General features: G+C 37.7%; 1 protein-coding gene across 5 annotated transcripts in view; it reads right to left on the reverse strand.

Annotated features, from left to right (window-relative positions):
* The window catches only part of KCNIP4 (potassium voltage-gated channel interacting protein 4), a 1,084,926-nt gene that overhangs the window by 48,159 nt on the left and 1,010,181 nt on the right, over positions 1-26,586 (reverse strand). The gene's annotated exons all lie outside the window — the stretch shown is intronic.

The following is a 26,586-nucleotide window of genomic DNA, read 5'->3' on the forward strand; positions in this document are numbered from 1 at the left end:
TCCTGCATTTAGCATAGTGCCTAACAAGTGACAGGCTAGTTAACGTTTTGAATGAATTAATGAAGGAACCATAAACTACAAGAGACCAAGGAACAGATGTGCTAAAAACTCTTTTGCTAAAACACTACTACACTAGCTTAAGAACCACATCTATCAGTAAATATTTCTAACAAAATCTCTATAATCTAAGAAATCTCTGAGAGATACGGAATTCACATATTTAATATTTATCTTAGATAACAAGTGTAAGAGAAACAAAGAAAATGAACACCTGCATAGACTGCAAAAAAAAAAAAAAAAAAAAAAAAGGAAAAAAGAAAGAAAGACATTCCAGGTAAGGACAAAGCAATAAAACTTTTTAAAGGTAATGTGGGAATATTTATGTTTATGACTTCAAATGAACACTAACCGTAAGTATTAGATTGCAAAAAATAGTGTTATTTTCTCTCCTTCCTGAATCCAAGTCCTTGAGAAGTCCTATTCCACGTCTATGCTGGGTTTGGCCATGTGAATTTCTTTGACCAATCACAAAACTGCTGCCATCAGAGGCTTGAAAAGCATAGAGCATCGAGGCTTGCCGTCTTTCATTGTTCTTAGGGCATCTACTACTGCCATGTGGAGAAGCCAGGCTAATTTTCTTGGCTGACAACCTGCCAACTATCAGATATTTATGAGACACCATCCTAGATCAGCCAGGCTCTAGCTAACAGTGAAATGCAGGTATCAGCTGAGCCATCAAAAGCAGAACTGTTCAGCTGACTAACAAAATCGTGAGCCAATTAAATGCTTGTTGTATTTAGCCCCTAAATATCGGGATGGTTTGTAACATGGTAAAACCTAACTTTGTAGAAATTGGTACTTAGAAGTGGAGTGCACTAGAATTAAAATTTAAAATACAGTCATGTGCCACTTAATGATAGGTATACATTATGAGAAATGCATCATTAGGCAATTTCATTGTTTTCAGAACATCGTGGAGTATACTTATGCAAACCTAGATGGTATAGCCTACTACCCATCTAGGCTATATTGCTCCTAGGCTATAAACCTATACAGTATATTATTGTACTAAATACTATAGGAAATTTTAATGCAATGGTAAGTATTTGTGTATCTAAACAAAGAAAAAGTACAGTAAAAATATGGTATAAAAGATAAAAAGTGGTACACCTGCACTTACCATGAATGGAGCTTTCAGGACTGGAACTTGCACTGGTCAGTGAGTGTGAAGGCCTAGGACATTACTGTACATTACTTTAGACTTTATAAGCACTGTACACTTAGGCTACACTAAATTTATTAAACAATATTTTTCCCCTCAATAAAAAAATTATCCTTAACTTACTGTAATTTTTTGGTTTATAAACTTTAGTTTTTTAACTTTTTAACTCCTTTGTAGTAACACTTAGCCTTAAAACACATTGTAAAACTGTATGAAAATACTTTTTTCTTTATATTCTTATTGTTTGGGTCTTTAGCCCACCAGCTTACTTTGCAGATATTGGACTTATTAACCTACACAGTCATGTGAGCCAAATCTCAAAATGAATGAATTTATCAAGAACACACAACTCTCTTTAATATTTATGGACCTAATAATGTTGTTTCAAAATATATGAGATAAAATCTGATAAAATCATAAGGAGAAATGGACACATTTAAACTATAGTCATAAATTTCAACATACTTTTCTCAATGATTAATAGAAATTTAGAAAGAAATTCAGTAGGATATAGAACATTTGAACAACACAATCTACCAACTTGAACTAAATAATCCATATGTTGGTAAGGATATGGATCATATAAAACTATCATGTACTACTAATGGGAATAAAACAGAGTATAAACACTTCATAAAGTAGTTTGGCAATATCTTAAGAAGCTCTATGATCTAGACACTGAACTTGCTTACATTTAACTAAGAGAAAGGATAGCATATGTCTGTATGAAGTCCTGTATATGAATGTTCATAGTAGCATTATTTGTAATATCTTTAAATTGAAAACAACCTAAATACTCCTTACCAGGTGAGTATATAAACAAATTGTGGTATATGCCTACAATGAAATAGTACTCAGCAACACAAAGAAATGAACTATTGATACACAAAACAACATGAATGAATTTTAAAAAGATTTAGGCTGAGTAAAAAATTCAGATTCTAATTTTATAAAATTTTATGAGAAACAAATTAGTCCATACTGGCAGAATGTAGATCAGTGGTTGCTTAGGGATGGGATTGACAAAGAGGGGCACCAGGGAAGAATTACAAACATGAAGAAATTCTTGAGTGACAGATATTTCATTATCTTGATTGTATTGATGATTTTATGAATGGGTATGTAGATACATAAAAACATTCAAAGTATATGCTTTAAAGATGTGCAGTTTACTGTATGTCAGTTATTAATATATCTCAGTAAAATTAATAAAATTACATACTAAATAATTACATTTATTTATTTATTCATTATTTTTATTTTTTTATTTTCTTTTGAATTTTTTTAGAGACAGGGTCTCACTATGTTGCCCAGGCTGGTGTTAAACTCCTAACCTCAAGTGATGCTTTTCCCTCAGCCTTCTGAGTAGCTGAAATTATAGGCATGAGCCATCGTGCCCATCTTGTATTTATATAAAAATATACATAGGCAATAGTAAACTGTATTGATTATGGATGCATACTTGGGTGTCGAACTGTGAATCAAAGCAAAGAAGAGATCACCTTGTAAGTTAGGACATTAAATAACTCTCAGATGGATGGAATGATTTATCATTGAGAATAACTTCTGGATTCTGATCAAGTTCTATTTCTTGATCTTTATGTGAGTTATATGGTATTTGTCCGACAAAAATTCTTTAAGCTGCACATGTATCCATATTGTACTGGCATATAAATTGGGAAAGTATGGCTTAGTTCATTCAGAGCAACATTGTGGATGTTATATGCTAGTCTTTGCACGATCTAACAACACACAACACTTCTCTGCACATTTTTCTCAGTGGGACATCTGATTCTCATTTCCTCGAAATATTCTTTAAAAAACTTGAGAAAAAGGTGTTAACAATTCTCTCACAAAAGATTAAAACTAGATTTGGTTAATGTAGATCCTCAGGAAAGTAGAAACTTGGTAATAATTACTCGAAAATCCCTTTCTGGTATCGCAACTTTTTGGATGGGACTTTGAAAGTAATTTCCAGCTTTAAATCAACCAGGCTGAGCTTTAGTTTATCCAGTTAGTTGATTGTGATGGGTTGGGGAAAAGAGGATGATAAAAGAAGAAATATTTCCCCCATAACTTATAATACACACCTGCTGAATAGAAAGTGAGACTGTCTGAATTATTTTTGTGATCAGCTATTGAATCATCAAGAGAAGAGACATCTTGTTTATGGGAAGACAGAATAGAAAAAAGATTATATTAGTCATGTGATCCTGGACAGATGACTTTATTGTATCTTCTGTGAAATGGGGCATTGGTAACTACTCATAATGTGGCTGTAAAAATTCAAGTGGATACAAATCTCTAAAAATACATTTGAAGCCCTTAGCACTAAATAACGTAGCAATTCTTAAGATTTTTTTCATTCATATCAGTAACTATGTCTTAGTTTTCATTTTAATTTTTTTTTGTTTGCTGATTTTCCATTATTATTCTCAGCACTGCATTCTTCCTCTGAGTCACATCTTTAGTATTCTTGACCCAGTGACTCAAGTTAGCATGTCTGCTTTCTTAAATTTGAAATCCCTGCAAAGGTTTCATCTTGATTCTCTTTTGGGTGGTTCTTAACCTAGCATGCCAGTTTCAGAATATGTGCTAATTAATAGTTACATTGTTATCTGCCCTCTTTCAAATAGCATATTCTATAACGTTGACATTTTTTAGAAAATCTAAATAATACTGTTAGTATAAAAGTTCAATGATATAGCATTAACAAAACACTTGTCACAGTGCTTATGCATTGCAAGAGTCCAACAAATACTAGCTCTTTTTCATTGTTACCTATGTCTATTGCTGAAGTTCTTCTTTTCATTTTTCACAAGATGATTCACACACGGAGAGTTCCAACATTACAGCAGAAAATTGTATCAGTCTTCTAACTAATGTTTTATAAATAAATAATGATATTGTAAACATACGCACACACACATATGCATGATTGATTCTTTAAATTACCTTCACACATGCATTATTAAAATTAATAATGTTGGCATAATATTAGCATCTACATCATTGAGTTGTGAGAATTAAATGAGTACATACATGCAAAGAGTTAAGAATAAAGACTATGTGTCCAGTGTTTTTCTTCTTTGATCCTAAGGATTATTTCTCTAGAGATAAAATTTATCAGCTTACTGTTAAGAATGTATTTTTTCATTCAAATTAGTAAAAATCTGATTTGGTATATATTTATTAACTTAATATTCATTCTGTCTCTTAAATATTCTGAATCTTGACATAGTCAAGCACTTGTCTAATGTCACCCAGCTGGAAGGAGCCAGACCTGGTTCTTAAACCAAATATTTTGGGAAATAATACTTCACAGGAATGCTGGGTGATTTAATGAAGTAGTATGTGTGATGTGTTGGCCTATTGGGCTGAATACTGGGTGCTAAGGGAACACATATGAGGCTGACCCTGCCTAACTTTTCATCTTGTATAATGATAACTTCATGTAAAACTTATCATCTGTATTTGTCTTTAAAAGCAGACAAAGCATTTTTATTGCTTTCTTTTACCACTTCCTTGAACTAAAATAAAAACTTCTGTGTTGAAGTCTTTAAGTTGCAGAGTAAGCAAAAAAGATGGAGATAATTAAGAAATAAAAACTTCAAAAGTTTTGGGTTCCAAATAAAAATTCTTTCAAATGAATATAATGAAACAAATACAATAAATAGTGATAGATAGAAATAATCCAGAGTCAATCATAAGTTGGTTACCTGAATACTAAACTTTTTCAATACACAGTTATTGTAATAATTTCTGTGTTCAAAGAACCCAGTGCTTTGTGCAAATGCAAAATTCTAAAATGAACAACAGTTCTATGTTTTCCATTTCTCTGGAGTAAGTCATGAAATGATCTCTATTGTTCGAATATAGAACATAAAAAGACAGGCCCCTCCAGCCCTAATATTTCCCTTTACCAACTTTTACAATGGATATAAAAATTCAACTTCAGTTCTACAAGCTAGAAAGTTCTCAAGTGTCACCAAATTTTTCTAAGGGGATATTTTCTGTTTTCTTCTATATTTGTATTCTACTCATTTAGTAGAGGGAGGTAATAGGATTTTTCCAGCTGCTATAGAAGCTTTTTTGTAAGTACACAGATGCAAGATCAGAAAATATATTTTTAAATTATAGAGGAGAAAAAAACTAATCTATTGGTTTTGTACCCTAGGGTCTTTCAACATAATTATCAGGTATGCCTGAGAATATCAAATTGTGACTTCAGAGAGGGCAGTATAATGTCACACCCTGAAGTCCACACTGCAACAGGGTCTTCCATGGTGTGGTAGAAAATGGAAGATAGGATAGTCCCCAAGATTTCCCATCATCTAATGTATATGCCCCGCATAATCCCTTGGAATGTGAATTTGATAAACTTTACTCTGTGATTAAGAAATATTATATGGTACAGTTGACCTTAAGAGTTTATTTGAGTGGGCCTGACGTAATCACATGAGACCTTTCGAAGTAGAACATTTTCTCTAAATGAAGCCAGAAATGGGAAGCAGGCAAAGAATCTGAATCACCATTGCTGGCTTAAGGATGGAGGGGCTGGATGGCAAGGAACATATACAGTGTTCTTGGAGCTAAGAGTGTTTCCTGGCTGAAGGTTAACAGGGAAATAGGAAACTCAGTAATACAATCACAGAAAACTAAAATCTGCCAAGAAGAATGATCTCAGAAGTGGACTTTCCCTAATAGCCTCCAGAAAAGAACCTAGCCTTGACCATACCCGGATTTTGGCTGTGTGATTCCCTTGGGAGAGAACCCAGCCATGTCATGCTGGACTTGACGTACACAACTGTCAATTAGTAAATGGGTGTTGTTTTTAGCCCCTGAATTGGTGATAATTTGTTATGTAGGAAGAGAGAACTAATACATATGACTTGGATCCTACCCAAAGTGTTTTGTTTATTATTTCATTAATTCATTGGTTCATTTCTCCATTCATTTCTGAATGAATTCATTAAGGGCCTACTATGTGCTTGGCTCTAATATTTATCAGGAGTTTTTAACATGTAACTCAATTTTATGACCTCCATCCTGAATCAAAAAATGTGACAATCATCTATAATGGGAACCTCATCTGTACCTTTCTCTGATATTAGGCTTCATTCTCTCTCATTCCAGACTGGCCTCCCCCATGTGGTGGAAAGATGGCTGACACAGTTCCAAAGATCATAAATTGACAGTTTCTACCAATAGCAGAGCAGATTCGAGATCCTGGATCCAAAATTTCCCAAGAAGGGCTCTGATTGGTCTGGTTTGGGTCTGTAACCAACATGCTTCTGGGCAATGAGTAGAGGTGGGTCAGGTAAGAACCATGGAGCTCCTGCTGGAGCCACGTGGATGGACAATGGTGGGCAACAGGCAGTTCTCAGAGGCCAGAAGAGTACTGAGCAGAAAATACCATCCATACCTCCTCATATTATAGTTGCCTCTTTCTTTTGATAGTCTCCTTCCATTAACCTAGTTTTGCCTACTTTGGTAACTGTTCAAACACATCATCTGTCATCTCCTCAGCAATAATTTTTTTTCTTTCCTTTTTCCTATATGGGATTTATGGTTGGGGTTGAGTATTTGAACATAGCAATATCTGTCCTTATTTATGAAAAATTATTTGAAACTTTCTGCAACATTAAACAGAGAAGAATTGATTTATGAAACATCTGGCTTACTGGAGAAATTTTTCCTCCAGTTTCTTCCCCAATAAATGTCATTTTTGCTAACTCTTGATGAGACCACAAACAGACCCTTGTAATGCATAGACAAGCCCTATAAACCTGTCTTTGATTCTTCATATTTGATTAAAGTCTTCCTATTGCTTAAACCTTTCTTTCCTCAGATTTGTAAAAAACATTCAGGCTGAATGAGTTTGTGTTTTGCCTCCTTTCCCAATTCAATAATGCTTTTTTAAGGTTGGCTGGCTGCTCAAAAGATTATTTTTTTCTTGAAGTCATGTAAATAGACTAGCATATGTTTTAATGTTGACTATGTGAATCAATTTTTCCTAAGGCATGGTATGCTCTTTCAATAGATAGATTTAAATCATCTGCTATCTCAAAACTGTTTTCCTGAATTACATCTTTACATACTAATTATGTTCCATTATTTTTCTCATCCTTTCTGGGGCTTGCTTTAATGTATTCTTTGTCCTACATTTTTATCATTTTCTCTCTCTAATATCTTTTTAAGAACAAGTTTTTTATTGTCATTTTATTTTGTTCACTCTTCTTTTTGAAGTACTTAGTGCTCTTTACCATGTGGTCAGTAGTAGCTTTCTTTCCTTACATGTCTTCTAATTTTGCCTTTACTTTTTGTGACAGTTTTGTTTCTTTCATTTTTTTACTGGGAGCTGCCACAACAGAGTGCTATAGACTGTAGCTTTGAAAAACAGAAATCTATAGTCTCAAAATTTTTCAGGCCAGAATTCCAAAATCAAGGTGTCGGCAGGGCCATATTCCCCCTGAAGGCTCTAGGGAGAAACCTGTTCCAGGCTTCTCTCTTAGCTTCTGGTAGCTTCAGGCATTCCTTTTGCCTGTATCTCTTCACATGGAGTTCTCCCTGTGTGTCTGCCTCTGTGTCCAAATTTTCCATTTTTATAAGGATTCTGGTCATGTTGGATTAGGGGCCTATGGTACTCCAGCATAACCTCATCATAACTAATTGCATCTGCAATGACCCTATTTCCAAATAAGGTCAAATTCTGAGGTGCTTGGGTTTAGGACTGCAACATATGAATTTGGGGAGGGACATAATTTAACCCATAGCAATGATAAATATGGATCAATATTAAAAACATAACATTAAGCAAAAAAGTGCAAGTCACATAAGAATATACACAGCATGATTCTATTTACATGGAGTTAAAAAATATACAAAACTAAACATATATTTTTTAGGGTTTATATATATGTTTTAAAACTATAAAAAAATGAAGAAAACAATAATCACAAAACTAGCACTGCATTCTAGCCCAGGCAACAGAGCAAGACTCTGTCTCAAAAAAAAAAAAAAAAAAAAAAAGACATCTGCACTTGAATGTTTATGGCAGTGCAATTCACAATTGCAAAGATGTGGAAACAACCCAAGTGCCCATCAATACATGAGTGGATTAATTAAATGTGGTATATGTATACCATGGAATACTACTCAACCATAAAAAACAATGGTGAACTACCACTTCTTATATTATCCTGGATAGAGCTTGAGCCCATCCTTTGAAGTGAGCTATCAAAGAATGGAAAACCAAGCACCACATGTACTCATCATAAAATTGGTACTAACTGATCAACACTAAGGTGCTCACATGGTAGTAATACTCACTGGTGCCGGTCAGATGGGAGGGGGTTGGGTAAACTCACAACTAATGGATGCAGAGTGTACTGTATGGGGGAAGGGCACCCTTGTAGCCCTGGCTTGGGCGAGGCAAAGGCATTATATGTAAACAAAATGTTTGTACCCCCATAATACTCTGAAATTAAAAAAAGAAAATTATTTATATGTTCAGTAAATAATTAACTAACTTGATTTTATGTATTAGATCCCACATCTCTCTATTTTAAGCAGAGAAAGGACACCATATACTCTCCTTTGTGAGTATAGTTTTGAAGAATTATTAGAATTATTTTATTTAAAATATGTTAGTGTTAACTTTACTTCCATTCTGATCCTTCATTTCTTCTCATTTTCACATTTTCCCTCTCACTCATCTGTGTGGCTTCTGTCTCTTATAATGACTTCTTTAGCTTTATTCGTAGTTAGGACACCTTTTCGTACCTACAAACACAATTATCTGCCTTATCAGTTTCAATATATGGCAAATATTCCTCCTCGTACCTTCCCTACCTCAGTGACTGCGTGTTACAGAGTCAGATGTGAGGATGGAGGATTCGGCTCTGGATCCTTCTGCTCTATTCATCCATCACCCCCTTTTTCACCCACTTGGCACTCAAACCTGTTTTTGTTTATTTCTGTCTTTATCACCATTGCTCTCACCCAGTGGTTCTCAAAGTGTGGTCCCTGAACCAGCAGTGTACATGATCTCTGGGACTTGTGAGAAATGCACATTTGCGGCCTCACCCCGGACTAATGCATCATAAACTCTGGAGTTAGGGCTTGATCTGTTGCCATGACCATGTTTTATGTTTACTACCTAAAAATAAGTTTAAACCTTAAAACACATTTTTCCTAGGGTACGTGGATGTGTGTGTAATGGAGAAACAGGGAGATATGGGGTAAGAAATTATTCAAAAAGAACAAAATCAAGGCTTGAAATAAATAAGAACTGAGGTATGAAGACAAAATACTTAACGACTATACCAGTTTTTCTCAACTTTGAGAGATGTATGGAAGTCTTTTAAAGGTACAGTTTTATCTTGATTCCTTTCTTCCTGTTTTCAAATATTTTTATTATTCCTTACTTGAGTATGTATAAATGAACAAGGTAGATAGTGAAAGTTGCATGATCTTTTCTAAGAAGTGTGTATACATACACACACACACACACACACACATATATATATACATATGTATATATAAGTAGTTAATCTTCAGTAACTTACATGTGAACATCTAGGTAGTAAATAGCAGAATTAGGGTTTGAACCAAGGGGCACAGTTATGGAGTCTGTAACGCTCTTACACAGGTATAAGAACAAATCAAACTAGCAAACTAAACATATAATTATAGAGCCAATTGATATCCAACTAATAACATTCATTCAACATGATGAATACTGCTGTTTTGCAGGGAGAAAATTGCCCCTCACAATGTGAATATGTTAACAGACTTCATTTGCAATGCAAATATGGAAGAGAATTCCACTCCATATGGAACAAACCCACGTCCTTCTGAGTTTTCATAGTTCTGCCATCACAGTGGACTGTGTGCTGAGTTAATTCTCTCACTGCTTTTTGAACAACTGTGAAACCTTCATTTGTAGAGTTGCCTTTATGACATTGGCCTTCACTTAGATGTCACAATTATGTCATCTATAGCTAATGTTAGTTTTCTTTATTTACTCATTAGCTCATGTCAGTACAAACAGAACAACTTGACACCAAACGAACGTTCCTACAAACACAAGTGTGAAGACCCTGTGATCACACAGCAGTTTTCAGAAATAAGAGGTCATCCAGTGATCCTACCACAGGGGTCAGCAAATTGTAGCCTGTGGGTCAAGTCCAGTGTACCTCTATTTTTGTACAACCCATGAATTAAGAGTGGTTTTTACAATTTTAAATGTTGAAAAAAAAAAAGAATATGCAACAGAGACATGTGTGACTCATAAAGTCTAAAATGCTTAGTTCTGGCCCTTTTATAGGAAAAGTTTCTGATCCCTGTCCTAGAATATCCTTATATCTTTTTTAAAAAAAAATGTTATAATGAAATGAAAGCACAATCTTTCAGAAAGCTTCAGGACGCTTGGGAATACTTTTTCATAAAGCAGTGAGGAAAATACATTCTTATCTGATGGAAAATGTGGTCAGTTACTCATTGCCCAATATTTGTGAGATAAAAGCACAAACAGACCATTGCATGGGAGTAGTGCAACCATTCTTGGTGCTAAAACCAGACAAAAATTACTCTCAGGATAGTTGTAAAGAGCACACTATAGAAGATAATGATGTGCTCACTGGCACGACTACAATACATGTAACTGATGACAACAAGCCAAAATGCAATTCAGTAAAGGCAATTTTTGGAGAACCTTAGAATATACATCAGGCATTTGGCTTGATCTGGTTTCATGCAAGGCTAGATTGTAGACTCTGGAAGTATGGAGAGACTGAATGCCTTTAGGGGAAATCTGCCTTTTTCCTTTCTTTTGGAAAAACTGTTGAGCATATGAGTAAACACCTTGCTACACAACTAAAGGCCAACTTTTTTATGTTGACAGCTGACTTCATACCCATTTTCTGTTATCACTATGGAAGACACAACATGCAACTGGATGCGTGGCAATGCAGAGTTCTGGGGCTAAGATCAAAGGTATTAATAAAGTCACTTTATGATGCCATGAAGGCAACAGATCCACTATGTGAGACAGCTCTTCTATTCTCATAATGCAAAAATGACAGAGGACGCATCAGAGATCACAACCTAGCAATGACATTCATGTCAGTGGGTGCCTAGATGAAATCTCTGCTATGATTTAGTTAGAGGTCATGATATGTAGCTCTTTGAAGAGAATGATCAGTACATTCATTAATCCTTGTGCTTTAAAAGAACATAATTATTCGCATTTATTTATTTATAAACAGTAATTTACATTTTTTTAGTAACTGTCAAGAGTTGTCTGACTTGGGACACTTTATGCTAGTTTGGTTAATATAATTAGATGGAGGTTCCTGAAGCCTTAGTGGTCCCCTTATAAGTCCTGAGAAACCCACTCTTGTGGTTTGTTAAAGGAGTAGCAGTTATATATGCTGGATGGATTGAGGATTTTCCCATTATTGATTAAAGGTCCACTGTACTCTAGGTTCTATCAGGTCCTCACCAATTACTTAAAGTGAACTAATTAAGAAAGAATCATCATTTGGAGCTACCCAATCCCATCTCCACCTCTGCATACAAAACTTCTTCTGGAAGCTCTATTCAGCTTAGATTTTTTAATCAGCTGTCAATAATTGATCTACCATAACTGTGTAGTTAACTTGTCTCTTACGCTCAGCAAAATTGATGTGCTCTTTAGGGTCAAGGGCTGTTCTTTGTATTTCCAGAGTCCAGTCCAGTGATGGAGTGAAGACACAGCTGTTACTCCACGCCTGCTAGTCTCAGCACACCTTGAGCTAAATCAACTTGTGTCTCTGGTACAGCTATTGAAGGCCTTCGGAGGTGGCAAACTCATACACACTTAACTGGTTGCCTAATATCTCCAGTGCTAGTAGTAACATACTATCCAAAAATCATGAGGAATTGGGAACCACGGTAATAGACTGAGAACAGGAGACTTTTTAAAGAAGAAATGCAAGAACTAGAAATCACGTATGTGACCTTGTGCCACTCAGCCTGTGAATGGGGGGTGGGGTTAGAGGGAATTAGGGTGAGGATGGAGGAGCATGTGGAGGCTTTGGAGAATGTTTTTGTTGTTTGACCTCCTTAAATCCCTTCATGCTCTGAGAGGCCATAGTACAAGCTATAAAGTGCAAGTTTAGCCCTGGAGGAACTTCCATTCTGGAGCTTCTCTGCTTAGATGTGGACTTCAGTCTCTCTCTTTTCATTCTTTAATAAATAAGTTATTAAATTCTCTGGATATATATTTTCTACCTTCTCTGGCCATCAACTGCATTATCAGGATGAGTTTCAATTTATAGGGTGCAATATCCTGCTTTCCAATTATCGGGAATGTTTTGGGTAATAAACTTACACTCTTGCAATTTCATATAAGTTTTTTGCAGCAGACATCTAAAAGCATGAAACCTTTCAAAGTTTGGCTTGCTCCCAGGTGGTATGCAGCTGCAGCTCATCTCAGGGGTCCACCTGTATGTCCACTGTTTGTTCTCACCTTCCTACTCTACAGCAGGTTGAAACTCAGCCCTGACCCCTAATTGAGACATGCAGAGGTCCCTGCCTGCTGTAGTGCTGACAGGTGTGCTGTTAGGGCAGGTTTTTACTCAGAAGCAAAGTCAGAGAAACCTGATTTCTTCAGCAGTGCTTCTTTGGACACGAACCTGTGTGAACTTGGCATGACCCAATCAGGCCAATGTGAGCATGCTGATGTCTATGACCAACTGCAGCGACTTGGCAACTGGGGCTTGTCTGCTTTTCTCTAGAGCTCAGCAGAGACAGGTCATCAGTTGAAAGAATTTTCCCCATTGTGTTGCCACTGGACAGCAAAGACTGCAAAAGTGAACCATTGTTCAAGCTGAAGTCATTTTGTGGAGAAAATGAGATGCTTGGACCAGTCTTTGTCCTGTATTTTATTGTCCTCTCTGGCATCCCCTTATGGATCTGATTTGATTTCTATTTTCATTTTGAGTCTTTTATCTATGACCTCAGGTCAGAGACAATATCAAAGGCAATGTGTTTTAGTGGATTTATTTGTCTGAGTCAAGGGAAAAAGTGAGAGGGTAGGGGAATGAATGGAAGAGTGGGGGGAGCAGGAGAGAGCCAGAGAGAGCGAGAGCGAGGGAGAGCCAAAGAGAGAGAGACTAACTGAGAATAAAGCTATGTCTGTATGAAAAGATGACTATAAGCGACATCTGGAATTTTGACCATCTTCCCAACTAACCCTGATGCTGTTTACAATGTAACAATCAGCTTCATTCATAATATGGGTATAGATATTGTGTCATAATCTCATAATACTTTATTTCATAAATAGGTCACCAAGATGAATAGAAAGAATTCAAACTGGGGAGGGGGTGAATGGGGAGGAAATTGGCAACAAGAATAAATAAAATAGATTGCGTTTTGTCACAGAAACAGCAAATTTTTATAAGTATATGAGATGATAAATACTTTTTTTTAACAAAGTTTCTGGATTTGCCTTCTGTAAAATTTTATAAAACTTTCAAATCAAATTTTAACTAGAACCTTGGCATGCTTTAATTAAATGAAGCTGTGTGCTTGTTAAATTTCATAGCATTTGGTGCTTTCAGGTATTTGGGTAATCAGAGTGCTGGGCCCGGGACATCCATAAAGATGGCTGACACATATGACGTCAGTAAAGGAAATGATCTCAACACATTTGGGAAGTACAGAAGTACACCAAGTGTCCACCTGTGGCTGGCATCACCAGTGATGCTACCAAAGCAACTAGAGATAGTCAAAGCAAGGAGGCTAATTGTCCTTCAGGTGAGGTAAGTTGTTACTAGGGAAACTCTTTTCTATAAAGCCTGTCTGGTCTAGTGATACTTGGTCCAGTTTTTAACTCTACCTTAGAGACTTCCTTGTCCCATTTCCATAGAGAAAAACATACACAATTGGATATAATAAAGGCTTAGAAAGTGAAAAAATAAGGGTATTCACACTTATTTGAATCAGGTTTGCTTATTAAGTGTGATATAAGGCTGTCACATCAGACTTTCAGTGTGCATTTTAGGATTGCCTTAGATGCCTGTTAAAAATATACATACACAGCCCAGGTGAATCCAGATGATTCTGATTAAGGTGGTCTTGGGTGTGACCTAGGAATTTCATTTTAAGCAAGTGTTCCCAGGTGTTTCTGATACCAGTGGTGTGAGAGCGTGACTGTATAAGGGAGACAGAGTAGAAGGACTTCAAGTTGGGAAGTGAGTTTGGGTTGTTTTGTGAAAGAACTTGAATGCATGCTAAGGAGTTTGTGTTTTTAAATAAGGAAGGAATATGACCACATGTGTACTTTTAAGATTATAATTCCGGTAACAGGATGGTTTAGAGATGAAGGAGAGGAGTTAAGGAGACCAGTAAAGAAATTTTCCAACAGATGAGGGATTGAGCTAAAATTCTGCACCACACACGTTGTGCAAGTAATAATAATGAATAAGACATGGTCCCAGCCTTCTGCTGCTTAAAAATCCCCCCTCAGCCTGCCTTCCCCATCCCTATTTGGTCCCATACAGTCCAGTCTCTGGGCTCAACCTCCCAAACCTGCCCTTCTATCCCATCTCAGGTCTTCCTCCCTCCCCTCGTCCTTCATTCTCTTTTTCAGAAGCCTCTCCACATGTTCTAGAGTTTCCCTAGGGCTTGGCTCACAGAGGATCTGTCTCTTATACTCTTCACTCTGCTCAGACCAGACATCATGGTCTTCTACTTCATCACTCTCTTACCAATAGCCTCAGTTTCCCAGTTTGTTGCCCCTGCCTGGCAACATCCCAACCTTGGATCAGTCTGACTGTCTACCTTTTCCATGCCTACATCTGGGCAGCTAAGCACTGCTAGAGAAAACTATTCAAGATCACAAATTTGTGCCACTATGAAGCCAGCATTTTCAACTTCTACCAGGGTCTTGGTGCTGACCCACAACCCTACTAGTCAGCTCACTCTCCTTTTCTGCACATCAGCCATTTCAAATCTTCTCTCCTCCTCTCAATCCCCCAGCTTCTCCGTCTCCCCTCCTAACGTGCAGATAACCCCACCTCCTATTTCACAGAGTAAACAGAAGCCACCAAAGAGGAAGCTCTTGACTTCTTGCCTCTAAGCCTAGGAATTGGTCCGTGCTCCTTGTCATCAGCATCTAAACATACTCAGGTCTCTTCCATCTAAAAACAAATAAACAATTACCAAGAATTCTCCCTCCCTAACCACCTCCCTCTGTTCCCTTTTCTATGAACTTCTCAAAAGAGTAGCCTACACTTAACCATCTCCATTTTCCCACCTCACGCTTATCTTTCCATCCACCCCAATCTGCCTCCACTACTTGCTTGAAACTGCTCTCTCATCAAGCTCCGCTGTGGCCTATATCACTAAATCCAATAGGATCTTTTTGGAGGTTATCCTCTTTGGCTTCTTGATAGCATTTGGCACTGGTGACCACTTGCTCCTTCTTAAACCATGACACACATTCTCCTTGTTTTTCCCCTACTTCCTAGGTAATTCCCTTTTACCTTCCAAGCTCCTCTTTGTCTAACCCTTGATGTTTTTGCTCTTTAGGGCTTTGGCCTGAGCTCTCTTGTCTTCTCACTCTATGTTCTTTCCTCCAATTATTTCATTTGCTCCCATGGCTTTGATTATCATCTCTTTACTGATGACTGTCAAATTAATAGATGGAGACCAAATAGCTCTCCTTACCCGTGCATTCAACTGATTGCTAGCCATCTCTACCTGAATATCCCTGGGACCCCTAAAACCCCAGCTTCTCCCCAAGCTCAACCTATTTGTCTTTCTTTGCACCTTACCTTATGATCCCAGAGAAAGCAGAAACCTGAGCTACACCCTTGATTCTTCTCTCTTCTCCACCAGACTTGTTCCCTTTTCTCAAGTAGCTTACAATCTAGTGGAAGAAGATCCAATGAATGAGACAGAGCTGGAGGAGTCAGAGAAGTGACTGAGGTGGGTGGGCTGAGGCTGGGCAGTGCAGAATTTTGAAGAGCTATAGGGACCAGGGAAAGAGAAAGCTCCCAGAATATGATAGACCCTGAGAGAAAGACCTTTATATTGGATCAGAGTTTGATGGTGTTGCTCCCCCCACCCCCTGGTGAGGCAGAAGTCAGACTCTACAGAATTACATGAGTCAGCATTGAGAAAATGAAAGTACAGAGTATTGATTACTTTTTGGGTGCTGTTTGTGAAATGAAAGAGCGAAGATAGCAGCTGCTAGATACCAAAGACTAAGGGAAAGCTATTTTTGTTTTGTTTTGCTTTTGCTGTGATTAATTCTTTGTAGGGAAGACTGGAATATATTTGAAAGAAAAGATGAAAGAGAAGCTGAAAACTGGAGAAGTGATCATTGGTGAGGCAAAGAGAAAAAGAGCAGAAATGGGACCAGGAGGGCTGGTGAGGTGGGGAATCTGGTGCTGGAAGGAAGAGACCAGAATGCTGAAGAGGATAGTGGCTCCACATGGTGCCTTTGAGGCTGGGAGGAAGCAACAGGAGAAAGAGAGAAACAGCAATGAGGGAAAAGAATTAGACACCTAGGTTGCCCACCCAGCAGCCATATTACACCAAGGGAAGAGCCCAAGTTTAGACATTTTGTTCATGATGTTTAGGGAAGGCTGGTCCCTCTCCAAATCCCAGAGGATGAACTATATGATTGACTTAAGCTCACCATGGCTATCCCATTCTCCTCTGTTGGAGATTGGTTTGGGGATGGGCAAATGACCAAATTTGAGCCAAATATATATTAAGGAGATCTCTGCTGAGGTTACTTCTGGGAAGTATTTTGCTCCGTGATATATAAATTTCATTCCTTGAAATTGGTAGCATAAAGTCATGATGCTTAGAATAAGGGAACTATCTTAGAACCATGGGGTGGAAAACTAAGGACCCAAGTTAAATGCTACGGATAAAAGAGGAAGAGAAATCTGCATCTAATAATAACATTGAGGCAGTGCAGTATCTCTGGGACTGCTAATCTTCAATTTCTTATTTGGGGAGAGATTTATACTCCTCATTGTTTAAATCACAACCATTTTAGTTTTCTGATATTTTGGTTTGAAGTATATGGTAAGTGACATTAGGAAAATTTGTCTCCATCTTTTCATTAAATAGGAAGTCATCTGCTAAGAGGGATGGAGAGACAACTGGGATTTGGGATTGGGGTGTGTAGAAAATATCGGGAGCTACCACTGAAGATCCTGAGAATGGCAGGAAGCTAATGAAAGAAGCCAAAGGAAGATAGTAGTAGGAGTGGTGCTGGGTGTGGCCAGAATGGCTTTCCAACATTTTCAACCTTGCTATGAAGGGGCAGAAGAGGAGAAAGTCTGGGCTGAGGATGAGTTAAGGGTGAGTCCTGAAACATGGTAACAACAGGAAGTCAAAGGAACAAGAGTGTCGCTGGGGGAGTGAGGGCGGAGTTCAAATATTTGATGAAAGAATGGAATCAGAGTTACATAGTACTGGGCAACACTTGGTCACCTCATGTTTTAGCCTCAGTTTCATCATTGCAAAAAAGGGAAGTAAAATTAACACCTAGCGCTTAGGTTCCGGTGAGGATAAAATGAGATAATACATGTAATTTATTTTACATGGTATCTAACATATTTTAAGCACCCAACAAATGGGGTGGTGGCAATTAGGCCCTGAGCTCCTGTCATAGCCAGGCAGGGGCACACTAAAGAAGCTCACACACATCAGAAATAATGTCAAATAATGAATCCTGAGTACTACGTGTGTGTGTGTGTGTGTGTATAATATATACACATACATACATACATACATATATATATTTAATCAGCAAGATGTATAAAAGTTCCCAGTATTCATGCCAGTAAGTTTCTCCCAAGTTGACTTAAGGAAAAAAAAAAAAAAGAAAAATTTCTGGCATAAAAAAATCTTGTGTATCTTAACAAGACAAATTCCAAATAAATTGTCTTCTGGCAGTACTCACGGATTATTTGCCAACATTTTTTTAACTGGCACATACTTTTTGCTTAGCAGCTCCAGCAAGCTACTGAAGTTGTAGTTAGTTACTCATCATGTCACAGGACTGGGTGGACAGACAAATGCGGAGGCATCAGCCACCAAGTGACCTCCATCTGTGCAGCCGTGGGGAAGGTCCAGGAAACCACGAGAATTCTTACTGCTTCAATTTCCCTAGTGCTTTTTCCTAAAACCTCATCCACATAGCACAGTCCTGGGACAGGACTTGCAGCATCAGCGTCACCTGTGATTTTGTTGATAATGCAAACTCCCAGGGCCTATCCCAGGAGAAGTGAAGCAGAATCTGCCTTTTGACAAGACCTCAGGTGATTCGTGTGTGTATTAATGTTTGAGAAACACTGATCTTTATGGCTTGTCTGAAACCACCTCATGGGAGAGGCAAAGAATGGCTGTTTCTCCCAAAGGACTTCTTATTTCCTTGCTGTCACTTCAGGGTGCTGGATGTGGTTCTCAGGTAAGACCTTGCTTCACTGAGTTTCTCATCACTGTGTCCCCTGAAGGCAGCCCTGAGTCACCAAGAGCACTGTCTTAGAACACTTTAACTGCAGAGCAACAAAGCTCAAGGAAATAGTAGGAACTTGGGTGCCAGACAGACAGTCCTGGGTTTATTCCAGGCTCTGCCTCCCATTGGCAATTGACCTGGGACAAATTAACTCAAGGCTGTGATTGTGCCTCCACCTCCCAATTCATAAGCAAGAGCCTCTGCAGCCTTTTTTGTATTAATAACTGTTGCTCCTTCCCCAATCACCATCACAAGATCAGCCAGGTATCTTTGCTTATTGGGACATCTGGATTTGGAAATCAGAGACACCAGTTGTCTCCCACAGTGTTTGAGCAAAGAGAGTTGTAGAACCACCTGGAAAAATTATTTCTCAGTGATGACCTCAGAGATGCAGAAAAAAACAAAAACAACATGGCTCCAGAAATATAAATCTTCATTCCTGAGAGTTTTAAAATTTGGGGTCTTAATGTCTACTGATGTTCAGTTCTACTTTCTGCTTTTGGGTTCCATGAAATACCCTTTGTCAATCTAGTAAATCTCTCTCCCTCTCCCTCTTCCTCCCTGTCCCTTGTCCTTTTCTATCTTGTCTATACTAGTTTAAATTCTATAAATCCACATAATCCTGACCAAACAATAAACTTTAATGAATGGTAGTTATTATTATTATTGCTACCATTAGATTATTAACATCATAATTTTTATTGGCATCCCTCCAATACCAGCCTACCTTTTCATTCAAACTTAGCGGCTGATAATTATTCCTCAAAACTGCAAGAAAATTGATCATTTGAATCACAAGGAAAAGTAGGGAAATTATATCTTCATACATATTTATATATTCACTAATGCACTGCTGGTCAAAGAATTAATTTCAAAAACTAATGATGTCTGCCACTATTGAGCATAATGACAGCTGCCATGTAAGAACACATTTTACGTCAACCACTGTACTACTAAGGGAAGAGATTGTCTCAGCCTTTAGGCCTATAATGTCTCGTGTTACTCAGATTTCACAGGAGGCCTGCTGAAGTCAGGAAGGTAAATTCAGTGACCTAGGTAACAAAACCTGCAAGTTATAAAGTGGTGTTAAGAATCCTAGGCCCCATGTGCTGCCATGGTGCTTATATATTAATAGTACACTCCCCACAAGCCCACAGAGCCTTATCTCAGCTGGTAGCAAGCCTGGAGAACTATCTGTTACACTAATCCAAACCCCTTCTGGAGGTACTGACTTTTTAAAAACTTCAAACTCTTACAGTCAAAACATGGACCAACTCAGGTAGGAAATGTTGGACATTGTCCAGTGGAAGATATTTATTATTATCAACATTAATGATACAAAATAATAAACATTTAGATAATAACAATTACCAACTGCCTCTGAAAACAATATTATGAGTTAGTCACTATTTTCTAATTTTAGTGGTGAGATGCAAGAGCTTTTTGTTTTTTTTATTTTTTTTTTTTGAGACAGAGTCTTGCTCTGTTGCCCAGGCTAGAGTGCCGTGGCGGATGCAAGAGCTTTTGAGAGGTAAAATAACTTTCTGAAGCTTCTAAAATCACATTACTCTGACACATATGGATAGTTCTGTTCAATGAGCATCCAGAAAATTTCAATGAGCTCTTGAAAATCTCTGAGTAGATGGTAGAGCCTTTCTCAAGATGCTTGATAGTTGAATTTTCACCTACTCGTTTCCGAGAAGGTGGAGTGAACGCTCTAGGGAAAAACTGCTTCTTCTTCAGAGCTGTGGCTGGCAACAAAGCAAAGGGCAGTGGAGACACTTTCCAACAAAGCCAGCTCTGTGAGAAGCAGATGGGGGCAAGGGAGAAGACCTCTCCAGCACCATGAAATATGACATCAAATTTCCCCATCCCCAGCAGGTATCTGGCTGCAAAGCTTAACTCCGCATCATTACGATTTGCTAGTGTAATTGAGCTGGGGAAATGTTTCCAAAGGAGCCTGAGTAGCTCCCAGAGGAAGAGCTGAAGACTCTGGCAGTTCTCATCTTGAGGACTTAGTAATTCAGTAGTTTTGCCTCTAAGGTAAGGAAGATTTCACCTTTTGAAAAGAACTGGAATTTTTGCTACTTCAAAGTTCTAAGCAGAACTGAAAAAACTGTGGAGATTGTATAAGCCATTTGAAATTTTTATAGGTTGGCATACAACTAATAATCAGGATTCCAGAATGGATTTCATCTTTTCTTACCAAAGAGGCAGCTCTGATGCCTCATGCAGTCATTCTCTGTTTCTTTTGGAAACTGAATTTGTTTGTGTTGGCCTGGGGGACTCAGACATTGGATTGTCTAAATAATTCTATGCAGAAACAAAAATCCATGCTTTGATGTCCAGGTCAATTGTACAGAAGGTTGTAATTTAGAGGCATTCAAAGGAGTTTAATGGAGAAGGAAACAAGTCAATATAGTCAATATTTTATTCGTTCCAAATATAAACCAACACTATTAGGTCAGGGAAGATTTTGCTGAGAAAATAATGTCACACAGTTTCAACCAATCTCTAGGAGAGGAAGGAGGGTTCATAGGAGACTGCATAAAACACAATTTACATGTGTTGGTTAGGAATTTGAACGTTAGTAATTTCTGAGGCACCGCTGAACTTGCAGAATTAGCCTAAACTTTACCTCTGGGGGAAGTGTCCCTTAACTCAAGCCAGGTTTTTAGGCAGATTTTAAATCCTGCCTTTAGGACAAATTTCTATAATCCTTATTTTGCACATAAATCCCATGCTGTTCTGGTACGGATATTCTCTTTGGCTGCTACTAGACTTTTCTCATTGTGAGCATAACTCTCTAGTTAAATCCAACTGCATGCTGCTCCCTCTGTGCTATGCCTGGTCAGGCGCACCCCAAAGCTTGCAATGTCCCCTCGCAGTCTAGGCAATGCTCCCTGATCTTTTAATTCCTGATTGAAATATCACCTTCCCCAGACCCCCTTTTCACTCCTCTCACCCTGCCTGGTTAGCTTAATTCTTCACATTTCTCCATTCTACTTTTCCTAGACCCTTATTGCCATTTATCATGGTGGCTCATTTTACTATTTTACCATTTTTTCTTCCCCCTTGGTTACAAGTTCTTCCAGGCCCTCTTTTGATCTGCCTGGCTAGTGTTCAATATTTACTGAATGTCTGAATATGTATATAAATAAGATAATGCAATTACTATGGATTTTAAAATCTAAAACTAAATTATTATATTTGTTGTATAATTAGCCATTGTCTTTGAAAAGTTTTTCTTTTTCCATCCACTAACTCTGTTGAGCATGTGATGTGAACATTGCTTAACTCCTCTGAGCACTGAGCATGAGAGAATGTGTGACAAATTAGGAACAGCTGAGACCTCAAAATTGTCAGAAAACCAATAATCTGAATTGTGAAAAGAAAAAAGAAATTACTCTTTAGATCCATACTTATGGATTTGGGATAAATCGATGTTCACAGGATTAACTGAAAACAAATGATACCTACTGCTATTGAGCACCATGGATTGGGCACAAGTTATATGGCTTCCACCACACAAGATACTTGACATGTTGATTTCTAATGACCTTAATGCTTCCTGGGAGACATTACACACCCAGTTACAGAGATGGGAAATCTGAGGTTCAGAGGTGTTAAAAGTATGTTTCTAACGTCAAATAGGCGAGTAAGTGGTGAAACTAAAAGAGGAGTCCCTCAAAAAAGATATCCTGTTAATAACAATAGGAGAGCCAGAAGGCCAGTATAGTACGGTAGTGCTTTTAACCCAAATTCTTGTGCTTTTAGCCCAAAATGGCAGTCACAAAATATTCTATTCAGTTAACACAGAATATTCTAGTAAATACGATGAAACTCCCAGCTAAAGTTATCAGAAGAAAAGCAACCATCTTCAGAAGAAACTGACTCTAGCCCTTGGTGTGGGTTGTCAGTGGGCTCAGCTCTCATAATTGTGCCATCCTTCGGGGCCTTGCAGGCTCTGAAATCCTCCTGACATAAGTGGCTGTCTAATGAGAGCATAGCTTCCCTATGTGTGTTTTTCAAAATTGTTCCAAATGCAGAGCCTGGATAGAGGAATATATGTAGTGCTGTAGTGAGGGAACTAGTTGGCAGCAGGAAGAACTCCACTAGCTTTTCTGTAAATTATGACATTAATCCAATAGGCTTCAGTTCATCCATAGGGAAATAAAATTCAATGTACTATAGATACAAATTGGGATTATAGCTCTTATTCAAAATAAGATTCAGAATCAAAGAACACAGTGCATGGTATTTTCATGAACACTATGATGTTAAATATTCCAGAATAACAATAAAAATGCAATCTAACATTTTTTGCATATTTATATGTGGCAGGCACTATGCTAATCATTCTATATATATTATCTCATTTAATCCTCACAAATAACTCATGATGTACATAAGCACTACAATTATCTTATTTTACGGGTAAAGCAACAAAGTTACACTGCTAATAACTAAAAAAGCTAGCACTCAAATTACGCTTTGCTGATCTACCCATTTATCAGTTTAAATTCATTGAGAACTAGAGACCCAAAAATGAAAGGACACAGAACCTGACCTAAAAGTATGGTAGAGAAATGGACAAATAAACAAACTATTCATTGTAACCATGCCATAAGAGAGGTGCAAAAATGGTCTGGTAGAATGGGGAAGGGCAGGTAGAACCTCACAGATATTGGAGGCTTGGAATGATAAAAGGAGTTCCTGAGGTAGAAGAATCAAATTACAAAGTTGGCAAAAGAACATAGCTATCTATCCTGTGCCTGTCCCATCACTGTATTTTGGAAGCAGTTAAGTTGGTGGATTTCACAGGTTCATAGCTAGAGAACAAATTGCCTCAGGATAAATTGCACATTGAGTCTTACCCATATTTGATTTAGAGGATATTTAGATGAGACTCTGGAATTCAGACTTTTGAGTTGGTGTTGGAACAAGGTAAGACTCTTGGGGCTATTAGAATAGAATGAATGAATGCCTTTTGCATGTAAGAAGGAAATGAGTTTTGGGAGGCCAGTAGTGAAAAGTTATGGTTTGAATGCCTGTGTCCCTATAAAATTCATATGTTAAAACCTAATGTCCAATGTGATAGTATTAAGAGGTGGAATCTTTTGGGTAGTGATTTAGTTGTGAATGCTTCATTCTCATGAATGGAATTAGTGCTCTTATAAAAGAGGTTGAAGAAGCTCCCTAGGCCCTTTGCCCTTCTGTTTCTTCCACCATGTGGGACACAGGGTTTGTCCCCTCTGGAGGATGCAACAACAAGGTGCCATCTGGGAAGCAGAGAGCAGCCCCCACCAGGCACCAAATCTACCAGTGTTCTGATCTTGGACTTCCCAGCCTCCAGAACTGTGAGAAACAAATTTAAATTATTCTTAAATTACCCAGTCTAAGGTATTTTGTCATAGCAGCAGAAACATGCCAGGTACTTTGTCCTCTATGAGTAGAGCAAAGGTTATGAGGCATAGAGTGTCAGGGAATGAGAATGGGAATGCAGGAAAAGGCCAAATCCTGAAGGGCCTTGAGTGTCATGTCAAGGAATTTAAATTTTATTTAAATGAAAGAATAGGAAGCCATTGAAGAATTTAAGCAGAGCTGGTATTAATAATAGCTTTGCTATTTATGAAGATAATGTTATGAACTGAATGTTTATGTCCTTCCAAAATTTATATGTTGAAATGCTAACCCCCAATGTGATAGTATTTGGAAGTGGGACATTTGAGAGGTAATTAGGTCTTGAGGGTGAAACCCTCATGAATAGGATTAGTGCCTACATAAAAGGACACAGAGAGCTTGCTTCCTCTCTCTCTGCTCTCCACCATTGAGGATTTAAGGAGAAGCAAACAATCTGGAAGCTAGTGACATATGACATATGAACGAGCAAGTAGGCTCTCAGGAGATACCAGATCTGCTGACACTTTGATCTCAAATTTTCCATCCTCTAGAACCACGAGAAATGCATTTCTGTTGTCTAACCACCCTACCTATGGTATTCCTTTATAGCATTTAAAGCTGACAAAAACCAGATCACTTTGACAAAGTGTAGTGGATGCACTGATGACAATGAGACTATAAATAGAGAAGCTAACTATGATATTGCAATAACCAAAGCCTTGAAATTGAGTAGAGGGAGTGGGAATGGAAAGCAGGTGATAAATCTGAGAGTGCAGGTAGCATGGGATAATAGTTAGGAAGAGCATGACTTCTGGGCTGACTGCCTAAGCTTGAATTGCAGCACTGCCACTTCCTACTTGTGTGTTCTTGGGGAACACCATTAATCTCTCTGTTTGAATTTCCTCATCTGTAAAATTGATAATAATGGTATCTATCCCATGGTGGTGTTGTGCATATTAATATAAGGCAATTTGACACTATGGTTGAACATTATTATATAGTTAAGCACTTTAGATAAAGTGCCCAAAGGGCTAGCACAAAGATGGTGTTATGCCAGAGACATTTGTAGACTGCAAGAAAGTGTTATGCAAGAGACATTTGTTTATATATACAAACAATCTTTATATACTTTTTGCTGACTGTCACAATTTGCAAAATTAATTGCTTCTTCCGTTGTAAAACTGCAACTTAAAGTAAATTTAATTGGCTTAAAATGAAATTTAGACCAAGAAAGTACAAAAATTAGCATGGTTTAGAATTGCAAATTTGTATATGAAGTGAAAATGTGATTCTTCGTATTTATGGCTTTTGTGTTCCTTTTGAGATCGTGTGGTTGCATGGTATAATTACTTTGGAGACAGTATGTTCCAGAATAGGTAGCATTGAAGGATTGTCATATGTCACTCACTTCTCATAATTGCTTTTTCCTTATTACTACCTAATACATAAACAAAGCATATGTCACCACAGATCAGTTTTCAAGAACTACTACACAATTAAATATACCTTTACTCTAAACGTGGTTACACCGTCAGTTTAAAATGATTGACTTTTGGATTCAATATGCTCTGGGGATTTTAGCTTGTTTTAAAGTAAAACATAAGAACATGAACTGAGGGGTATTTTATTTCTGACAGTATGTTGGACCCAAACTTTCACTAGTATTTCCTCTCATTCCTTAGTGGTTTACCATGGTAAACTTCAGAAGCAGACAGTGTGTCTTGGCTCAAGGACTTAAGAAATTTAGTCTCATTGACAGCAAATAGAGTTAGTAAAAAATTAATTTCAATATAGAAATGACCTGGTCAATTTTTACATCTTACTTGTAAGATCCAGTAGTGAGATGAAGAATAGATTGATTACGGAATAGATGTATGGACTGATAAAACATTCCTGACTACTTCACACGAGAGATGATGTAGGCATGAGCTATGAATGTAGGACTGGGCTTAAGAAGAGAAGAAAGATTTGAAAAAATGTTAGGAAAAAAATCTGACAGAACTTGATGGCTGATTGGATATGGATCACTAGGGAAAGGAAGAAGTCAAAGACAATCCCAAATTTCTCTGCATAGATGATCATGACCCTCAACTAATAGAGAATGTAGAAGAAAATGTAGTTTTGGTGTACGGAAAATAGGATGTTTAGTTTTGAACATACTGAATTTCAAAGGTCTGTGCCAGAGCTCAGCAGACATGACTAGCGGATGATGGGACACACGGCTTGAGTGAGAGATGAGGGCTAGAAATATTAACTTGGGATATACTAGAATAGGTGGGCAATGATGAGTTTGCTCCTCTTGGGAGAATGAAAATTGAAGAGAAAATTGATTAAGGACAGAACCCTAAGGAACAGAAATGCTTACAGAATGTGTGTAGGAAAGAAACCCTTGAAGATGAAAGAATTCTGAAGTAGAGAGGCAGAAAGA

Source organism: Lemur catta, chromosome 4, assembly GCF_020740605.2.
Source record: "Lemur catta isolate mLemCat1 chromosome 4, mLemCat1.pri, whole genome shotgun sequence".
Classification (NCBI taxonomy): domain Eukaryota; kingdom Metazoa; phylum Chordata; class Mammalia; order Primates; family Lemuridae; genus Lemur; species Lemur catta.